The sequence below is a fragment of the Diabrotica virgifera genome, chromosome 4, assembly GCF_917563875.1.
Source record: "Diabrotica virgifera virgifera chromosome 4, PGI_DIABVI_V3a".
NCBI lineage: Eukaryota > Metazoa > Arthropoda > Insecta > Coleoptera > Chrysomelidae > Diabrotica > Diabrotica virgifera.
The window spans coordinates 67068436-67079783 of NC_065446.1; positions in this window are offsets into that span (position 1 = coordinate 67068436).

Below are 11348 nucleotides of genomic sequence, written 5' to 3' on the forward strand. Positions count from 1 at the left end.
CTTTTTATATGTGGTTATAATCACTGCCCCCAGATATTTAAACTTTTTTACTACTTCGAAATTGTAGTCATTAATAGTTATGTTCTGCCTAACTCTTGGTCTTGGATTTTTGGTTACTGGCATGTATTTCGTCTTCTCTTCGTTTATTCGAAGGCCCAGACTACCTGTTTTTTCCTCGAGTTGTGAAAACACCTCTCTCACGTCTCTTGGTGAATAAGCAACTGCACCTAGATCACCAGCAAAGGCCAACAATAGTTTTGATCATTGATTCGCAAATCCCTCTGTCATCTCAGATGATATTTTACTTATTACATATTCTAAGGCCAAATTGAATAGCAACGGTCATAAGGGGTATCCTTGTCAAAGTCCTGATGTTACACTTGAGTCTTTTATATTTTTTGTTGTCAGTAATAATTACTTACTTAACTTATTTAAGACATTTTGAAAGAAAAAAATTAAAAGTAATTCAGATATTTATTGAGAATTGAGAGCCACAAATAATCCTTCAAAGAGCCAAATGTGGCTCGCGAGCCACAGTTTGGCCACCCCTGCTATAGAGGAATTATGCTACTGAACACCATATACAAAATATGGACAAGCATCTTGGGAAACAGAATAGATAAATTCAGCGAAAACAAACTAGTGTAATACCAACAAGGCTTTAGAAAAGGAAAATCGACAGTAGACGTCATTCAACTACTAACACAACTGATTGAAAAGTGCTACGAACATGACATAAATTCTGTAGTCTGAGGGTAAAAGTTCTTAAGTCAAGTTTTGGTCATTTTGAGTTAAGTGGACAAACGGATATGGCGATCTATATTTGTGGGTAAAAATCCTAAGTCGTATACAACGATTAAAGTATACAGAATATACGGGGGAAATAATAATATAAGTCAAATCTTGCGATTTCTCGAATCGAATCTCAATACTATGATTTTTGACTTAACAACTTTTACCCTGAATCCACAAAATTTACACCTAATATTTATAGATTTCCAGCAAGCCGTCGACTCTGAGTAGACACCAACTCTTACTCGAAACGCAAAACATGACTATATCAGCAGAACTGATTAGATTAGCTAAAATGACAATGGACAATGCTGTAGCATAATATATAACAGACCAGGGATATAAAGAAACTATCAATATAGAACTAGGAGTTCGACAAGGTGACAGCCTGTCTACTACACTTTTTAACATAGCACTGGACGGAGTAATTAAAACAAATGGACAACAAGGTGATCATACAAAGCTCTACACAAATTATAGGATACGCTGACGACATGTTAATAACCTCAAAAGACAAAGAAGCTTAGCATCATAAACTAGGTAAGGTATGTGCCGTTCTGTGAATAGAGGTGTAACGTCAATATCAAGAGGTCATTGGTCAATATTCACTTTGAGTGGTCTACATGGTCATCTTTGTAACATGTGCGGGATCACTTGTAAAAAAGATACCACCGATCGACTGTCCGCGCCTTTCACTATTTTGTTCAGTATGCCTTGTCTATTCTTATTATGTCTATGCTTACGATACGGATTAATGACTATAAAAAGAGAAAATTAGAGAACAAAATAAATAAAGAACAAATGAAGTGGAAAGAGAGGACTATGAAGGAAAAACTATCGTGGCTCAGAAATATCTGACAATGGACAGGGCTAAATTTTGAACAGCTAATAAGAACAGCTGAAGACAGAGAAGAGTTTGCAATTGTAGTAGCCAACCTCCATTGAAGAGACGGCACTGTAAGAAGAAGAAGAAAGATGAAGTATATATGTTAAACGTAAGGAAAAATTTTAACAGATAATATACAGATTGAAATTACAAAAAGTAGAGAGATTTAATTTTCTAGGTGTAACAATAGACAACTCAAACTACAGGGGCCCAGAGATAACTGAAAGACTAAATAATAGAACACATTGGAAATACCAAAAACTACTAAAAGAGCGCCATATTAGTAAAAACACCAAAATGAAAATACATAAAACAACAAGCAGACCTGTCATAACCTACTTAGCACAGACAATGTACTTGACTAATACAAAGATTTAGACGGTTATTTAACGAGATTAATAACCGGATAAACGGAGAAAATATTAGACGGAGAGCTACAGCCGAAAAATCATCGTCATAAGTAATATGGACTTTTTCCTGTGAAATGTGTCCATTGCATATTGACAATTATGACCCCTTTCAGGCTGACACCTCAGTGGATGCAGGAAGTAGCAATAAGGGATGAAAGGGGACAGTTAGTGCAGTCATTAAAGGTTTTCACCTTCTATTTTGTTAAACCTATATCGATTTGCATGAAAATTGGTGACTAGTTAGAGCATACCTCAAGAAACAAAACTGATTTGGTGCCACCTCGCACTTTTACCCTGGTGGTGGATACCACCCCTTCCTGGGGTTGAAAACTATTTTATTAAAAATAACCCCACAAATCGATAGAGGGACGAATTCTAAGTAAAATTTGTTATATCATGTTATTAAAATAAATCAATACTTTTTAAGTAATTAAAGATCAAAGATTTGTCTATTTAAGAGCACATGCGTGAAGTTACGGATGATAAAAAGAACATATTAATTAATTGTATGTTAGTAAAATATTATTTTTATATTATTTCGATATTTAATTGAATTTTTTGTGTCAATATAAACTGAATATGTTCAGAAACTAGGGGTGTCCAATAATGGGTACATTCGACATATTCGAATACACTTTTGCTAAATTTATAATATGGAAATAATATAAAAATAATATTTTAGTAACATACAATTAATTAATATGTTCTTTTTATTATCCGTAACTTCACGCATGTGCTCTTAAACAGATAAATCTTTTATCTTTAATAACTCAAAAAGTATTGATTTATTTTAATAACATGATATAACAAATTTTACTTAAAATTTGTCCCTCTATCGATTTGTGGGGTTATTTTTAATAAAATAGTTTTCACTCCCGAGAAGGGGTGGTATCCACCCCCAGGGTAAAAGTGCAAGTTGGCACCAAATCATTTTATTTCTTGAGGTATGCTCTAACTAGTCACCAATTTTCATGCAAATCGATGGAGGTTTAACAAAATAGGAGGTGAAAACCTTTAATGACTACACTAACTTTCCCCTTTCATCCCTTATTGCTACTTCCTGTATCCACTGAGGTGTCAGCCTGAAAGGGGTCATAATTATCAATATACAATAGACACATTTCACATGCCAAACTCCATATTACTTATGACGATGATTTTTCGGCTCTAGCTCTTAGACTATATAGACAGACACAAGGTTGAAATGGCTCAGACATCTAATAAGGCAGAGACCAAAGTATGGACAAAGTAAAGAGAGTACATACCTAGAGGGAGACCAAAGAGCAGATGAAAAGATCAGGTCAGAGAAGATATCAACATAATGAAGATACTTAACTGGGGAACAAATCTTCGTGCTGATAGTGCTCCCTTTTTAAGAATAACCGCTCAGGACGACCGTCGTTTGACATTCCATTCATACTATTCCATGACTAAGAAGGGAGCTAAAAGTACACTCCAAAAATTTTTCACCCGTTGACCTTTAACGAATGTTCCTATTCTCGGAAAATGCACGCAAAATCGTGATTCATTCGCAGTTTAGCTTAGCCCACGACATACTTATGTCTGTGACGTACGAAGTTGAGTTGTTAAACTTCATTTTTTTTAAATTTAGCTTAACCTATTCGCTGCCGATAACGCACCAGCGCGTGGTATGGTTACTTCAGTCAGGTGCCGTTCACGCGCCAGCGAGTGATATTGTTACTTCATTCAGGTGCCGTTCAACAAAACGGCCCTTGCCTAGTTCCATCCTTGTCGATCGACAGCGAATGGGTTAAATGCCTCAACAACTAAGGCCATTATCATGGTACGGTTGATGTCGCAATCGGATGTTATGTGTAGTGTGTGTTGAGTAAATGTGTTGCTTAGTAAAGTCGACTTCATTGTCTTTCCAAAACGACGCTAATTATTGTATTCGAACGTCTGCGGTCCCTCCTGTGAGTACTGATCCCTTCAGTATTTAAAACCATTTAGAGAATTAATAAAAAAATTCTCAAACTGACATTGTTTTGTGACAAAATTAAAGAAAAAGTAATAACTTTATTCAATCAGTCATAACTTGGAGGGGATTAAAAATATCAAAAATAAAAACCAATATACAACAGGAAATGAACTTAGCTTGCCTAAGTAGTTTTGAGTGACGTTCAAAAGCAGTGTTTCACTACAAGATGTCTTAAACCTAGATGATAGAAATCTAATTTTGTTTTTCCTCGTATAATGTGTAGAAATCCAGTCTTTATCGGATATCTGAGTAAAATGAATTACTCTGGCATGATTTTCCTTCTACTTGTCGAAAGAATTTTCAAAATTGGGCCATAATTAAAAAAGTTATTAAAGATCAAAAGGAGTTAATATAGGCAAAGTGACCTTACTCCCAGAATTCATTTTTTTTACGTTCTGTGTGCTTAAAAAATAGCGCAATTTTAACGCGCCACCCCCATAGCCAAAAATTATAATTTTTTTGTTGTTATTTATTTAGGTGGGATGCACCATTTAAAAATTTGAAAAAGTAATTCACCCGCGTAGTTGAGGCTTTTACAAAGTATGTCTATTTTTTATAGACCCGTAGATTGGGTGTACATAACCTCAAAATGCATTTTTTGGTACGCCACTTAAAAAAACACGAAAAACTGCTTTTTAGGGGTTTAAGGAGACTTTCTCCATTTTATAAACTCCAAAGTAGATCTAATCAAGATTTTTTATAGGTTATATGTAATTTGAAGTCACTGGTCCTTTAGAACATTCAAAAATTGGAAAAATACCCAAAATGTCATGTTTTTTCAGGGTTTTTGCAGGGTTAATATTATTTTTTGAGATCGATATAACCTGAATCAGTATTTTCATTTTTTACGTTATATGTGTTACTAAAAATAAGATTTAGCGCAATTAAAGATAATACGCACATATAACGTAAAAAATGAAAAAAATTGAATTCTGGGGGTGAGGGAATTATGCCTATACTAACGGGGGTTACTCTTTGTGAACATTCTAAAGTTGCCCTTTTTATTGCCACTTTTAAAAATGAATTTTCATAAAATAAACAAGAATAATTTTCATAAAATTATTATAGACATTGTTGTGTATATTTTTCAATAATTATTAATTATCTATAGCAATAAGTATTTTGTACATAAACGTAAATACCCAACTTTATTGCTTAATTAGTTTCGTTAGAGCATAGCGTGTTCATACAGGGTGTCAAAAAAGTAACGGAACGCTCCAATATTTCGCGAAATGAACATATGATGGAAAAACTGAAAAATAAGTGTTCAATATTTTTCAAAAATCTATCGAATGCCGCCAAACACGACCCCCACTCCACCCCTTGGAGATAGGGTGGAGAGTAATTTTAAAATCTTATATGGAAACCCCCAGTTTTTATTGCAGATTTGGATTCTTACGTAAAATTAAGCAAATTTTATTCGAGACATTTTTCAAATTATGGATAGATGGCGTTATAATCGGAAAACACCATTTATCGTGATACCATAGGTAAATTATAGAAACTGTCTAATATCTCCAGAAGTACACTTCCAAATAAAAAACCAAAAAATATGTTTTAATATTTTTAAAAATCCTATCGAATAACACCAAACATGACTTTCCACCCCACCCCTTGGACGAGGGGGGAGGGTAACTTTAAAATCTTAAATAGGAACCCCCATTTTTTATTGCAAATTTTCATTCCTCATGAAAAAATAAGTAACATTTATTCGAAACATTTTTTAGAATTGTTGATAGATAGCGCTATAATCGGAAAAATACGATTTATTAGCGCCATCTATCAACAATTTCAAAAAAACGTTTCGAATAAATGTTAGTTGTTATTGTTTCATGAGGAATCCAAAACTGCAATAAAAATCGGGAGTTTCTATTTAAGATTTTAGAGTTACATGGCTTCATAGCGCCATCTATCCACAATTCAAAAAATCTGTCGAATAAAAGTTACTTTTACGCAAGGAATCCAAATATGCAATAAAAACTGGCGGGTTTCCATTCCAGATTTTAAAGTTACCCCCCACCGGCCCCTTCAATTTTAAGGGGTTGAGTGGGGGAGTCGTGTTTGGTGTCATTCGATAGATTTTTGAAAAACATCGAACACATATTTTTCAGTTTTTCGACTCGATGTTCATTTCGCGAAATATTCGACCGTTCCGCTACTTTTGGGACTCCCTATATATTATGTCTTTCTACTTCCTTAACATGTCGACTTCCCGAGACGTACAAGCTTAATAGCAGATGCTGAACAGTTTAATAATTCATGCACTTTAAAAATGCCAGCGTACATAATGGTTGCGTTCGGACGACCACAGCGGCTGACTGTCAGCAGAAATCGGCTGAGTGGTTGTATCCAGCGCTGATAGGGAAAGCTTAGTAAATCTCTCAGCGGCTGACTTCCAGCGGTGTCGTCTAAACGCTACCGCTGGCTCAGCTGTCCAGCCGCTGTGGTCGTCCGAACTCACCCAATGTATCTACTTTTATAATAGCAAATTAATATTTGAAACAATTTTTAGACTCATTTTAGACTCTATATAACGTTGACATACTTTGTTAGATGTTGTGGTCTTTGGTACCTTGGTTTTCCATTGAATGGATACATTTCTTCTGACACTTATGTTGATAAAACACACACTTCTTGACGAACGTCCTGGTATGTGTTTGTAGGTCTTGTGGATTACAAAATTCGGGGCAATTTTGAAATTAGTGATAAAAAACTTAGGCAACTGTTGAAGGTATTTTATTTAGAAGGCGTTTCTTGCCCATGACTGTTTCTGAAAAATTATTTCTTTTTTTTTACTTCCATACAAGCTGTAAACAAGAAACGCGTACATCTTTCGTATAAATCCTGTTTCTATTCATCATCTAAAAATCATTAATATTCTTTATCACCCCAATTCCTAGATACATGTTATTAATGTTGACAAATTTTGTAATATCTCAATAGGGAACTTGCATAAAATTTTAAATTCAAAAAAATGTTATAAATCACAATAGAACATAATTTAAAACATGTATCAAAGATAAAAAAGTTTTTTTGTCTTTCGTTTGGCCACTAAAGACGATTAAAAATTGAAATTATACCAGCCAGCCCAAAACGCGTCGTGACGTCATCGGGCTATATGTTTACATTCTGCACCAACAAAGTAAACAAAATTGTATATAATTTTAAATTAGACATTATAAACATCAGTAGAAAATACAGTTATGTGACGTCACAAGTCTTTTTGACCGTTTGAACTATTCATAGAAAACTTGTACTTTTACAAAATGGTTTTATTTTCCATAGTAAACCTTTCCTTTCCTTCAAAAATTGTATCAAACTCCAATCTCAACAAACTGGTATATATTATTACAATGACATACGATAAATGTCATTAGAATATAATATTTTTCCCTTATTGCGCGACGATGAGCTGGCCAAATACCCAAGTAGGTGGAGGCCAATAAACTAAAAAAGGAGAAGAAGAATATACGTAAATATAACCATAATCATTTTTTTTTCTCTGATTCTGGCTTTGGTTTAGAACTAGAACCTTTAGCCACGTAATTGTATAACTTATCACTAAGTCAGGGGAGTAATGTGTAGTGTGTGTGTGTTGAGTAAGTGTCTTGTTACTTTGCAAAGTCGACGTCATTGTCTTTGCAAAGAGACGCTAATTGTTTCCGAACGTCTGCGGTCCCTCCGGTGAGTACCGATCCCACAAGGACAGAAACTATCTTTCATTTATTAATTTATAATAAATGAAAAATTTCTGCCCCTGGTAGGATTCGAACCATAATCATAACTATATAATAAAACTATGTGACGTCACGGGTCGTTTGAACTATTTTATACCGCAGAAGACTTTACATTTGTATTTCCAAGTTATTATGAGTTTTTGAAGCGTGAAATTTTGGATATCTCATTTTTAAACAAAACTGAATATTATTATGTAATAAAAAAATGTGCAAGTTCCCTATTGTAGATTTCGCTGTGCAAATTTGTGATAACTACATTATCGCTTTGGAAAAATTTATTTTAATTCTACAAATTTTGGTAAAATCCATTCAAAAAGTAAGGTAAATAAGTTCCCATTTCAATTCATCCATTAATTTTATTTTACTTACGTTGCGTTAAGGTGTTGAAATTTTGCCCCTGAGAAATGTTTGTTTTTATTTCAACGTTTGTATGGGTTACACGAGATAAGTACTCGACATAAAAATTTAAAGAGGATGATCAACTGAAATTATCGTATACTTATTTTACTATTAGGGTGAGCCTTGGCGTACACCTGCCGACATAGGGGAGATGTCCCCTGGCGATTTGTCCACCTTCCTGGAAATGGAAGGATGGACAATGAGCTACGGACGACAACCCCCTGGGAGGATGCACAATTAGTCAATTGTGGCCTAAGTGCTGTGGGACTTGATTCGCCCTTCCTACTCTACAGATACTATTCTAGTATATGTATACATATACTATCAAGTGTACGTTGAAAACAACGTTAAAACATACATACACACATAATCGATTGCCTCTTTTACTATTCATAGGTGTCGACGTTTCTCCCTTTATATGCTACTCTCTGCAAATTCGCGCCACTTCTTCCTATCTGCTGCTAAAACTTTTGCTTCTTGCCACGATGTTCCTTTTTTCTTAAGTATTTCGTTTACACTAGTGTTCCAGCTTTTCCTTTGTCTGCCCCTCGTGCTTTTACCCACTGCTTTGGCTTCCCCTGCCATTTTAACTTAACTGTCAACACTCATTCTTATCATGTGTCCAGCCCATTTTAACTTCTTTTCTTCAATTTTTTCGTTGAGCGATTTTACCTGAAGTGCATGTCTTATATCTTCGTTTCTTCTTTTTTCTAATTTTCTTGCTCCCACCACTTTTCTTAAGTATCTTATTTCTGTAGCTTGTAATATTTTTCTTTGTCTGTCATTCAGTACCCAGACAACGTTAAAACAAATAAAATTTAATCAACAATTTTTGTCCTGGTAAATGGTATATTAGCTTAAAAAGCGCCTATAGGGCTACAAACAGAAACAAAACGTTTTCGCTCTGTAACAATAGCATCATCAGTGTTACAAGAACATGGTGAGCCACCCAAAAATACAAAGGTTTTCCTTTTAAAAATAGACTAAAAGTCTCATATAAATATAAACATCTTAAAATCCAAAGGATGGATAAAATTCCTATGGATGTGGCTTTAGGGCAACATATGACTCCCACACGTGGTAAGTGGGTTAATTAATTAGGTCATTATGTTATAAGAGGTGACAGGCAACTAATGACATTCTTATAACATAATGACCTAATTAATTAACCCACTTACCACGTGTGGGAGTCATATGTTGCCCTAAAGCCACATCCATAGGAGTTTTATCCATCCTTTGGATTTTAAGATGTTTATATTTATATGAGACTTTTAGCCTAGTTTTAAAAGGTTTCAACCTTTGTATTTTTGGGTGGCTCATCATGTTCTTGTAACACTGATGATGCTCTTGTTACAGAGCGAAAACGTTTTGTTTCTATGTTTGTAGCCCTATAGGGGCTTTTTAAACTAATATACCTTTTACCAGGACAAAATTTTTTTATTAAATTTTACTTGTAATTCATGGTATACAGCCAGCTACAGGAAATTCTTCCTTGTGGGTTAAAACAAACGCTCAAATTATCATACACCTGGCAACACAGGGTGTTATATTAAACAGTGATAAATTCGATCGGAAACATTCGGATTTCAATCGGGAGGCTAGGAGATATATGATTTTGAGCTCTCCCTAATAAGTAGAAACACCATGCTACTATCTCCGGCTAATTTTCGTTAGTTGGAGCCCTGTAACGTGAGGCAATAATAGTCATTTCGCGTACCATCAATACTCGTGAGTATTGTTGTAGTTTTCAAATTACTATTTTATGAAAATTATGACAACTTTGTAGTTCCAAGTCTTTATAGTTTTCATACATTTCGATGGCGGAATTAGGAAGAAAACAGTAGATAAATACCACATATAATTTCCATTTCTAAGTTATAAAATTATAAAATGAGTGTCGATAACAATTCAAGTAAACTGTTTACCCATATATGAAAATACCAAACGGGCTACGCTTAGGAAAATATTCCAACAACGCATCTCAGTTTACCCATCTGAATTGTTATCATTGTGTATCATACAGAGTATGGTATGTAAAACAAAATGAAAATAAACGGTTTCGTTTTTATTCAAATCGAGTCTCTTGATATCCCATGACACGTGTTTCTAGGTTTACCCGTTATCAAAGAGGCTTTGCAAGAAACTGATCTGAATCTTTCCTCGTTACAGGTCGTTTTGTCGCAGTCGGTGCGTTTTGATTCGGATCAGTTTCTTGCAAAGCCTCTTTGATAACGGTAAACCTAGAAACACGTGTCAGGGGATGGCAAGAGACTCGATTTGAATCAAAACTAAACCGGTTATTTTCCTTTTATAAAATTATGTTTTAACGATTTCTTAATAATAAGTAGCTCATGTATTAAAGTGCGTGCATTATTAGAGAAACTTGTATGTTCGTATGTAAAATATTTTTATTAATGTGTTTAGGTGTTTTACCTATCATTACGTTAGGAATAATTTTTGTACTAAAAAATAATCATGTATTTCCTTAATAAAATTGATCGATTTATTCTCATATATTATCACCTACAATGTTTTGTTTGAAAACTACTTGGAAAATATTACAAAATGAAGACTTTCAGTTTTATATTTTGGTTTCATTGCAACAATTAATGTGTTTCATTGAAATTAATATTAAATATTTTTTTTATTATCTCCCTTTATCGACAATCAGATATAAAACAAACATCTACGTCAATTTGTTGGTCATACATTAAATTAATTATTGTAAATGTGGTGACGTGGAGAGAGGTAAACATCCCGCGATATTTCCTCAGTTACCTCTTCGGTCGGATGGCCAGCTTCTTCTGAGTCTTCTATTGTGGACAGGTTGCAGTAGTGGATGAAGTAATGGATTAGGATGGTCTTCTAGTTTATTGTGGTGTTTTCTGTTGTTTTCTCGAATGACTTCGTATACATATGGAATTTTTAGATCAGTGTGTAGAGTTTGGTTTGATACATACCATGGTGCATTAACTATTGCTCGAAGTATCTTGGATTGTGCTCTCTGGATAATCACGGTATTGGATTTGCTAGCACAGCCCCACAGTTCAATGCCATAAGTCAAGATTGGCTTTATCACTGGTTTATACAGGGTGTCCCCGAAACTGGTTTATACAGGGTGTCCC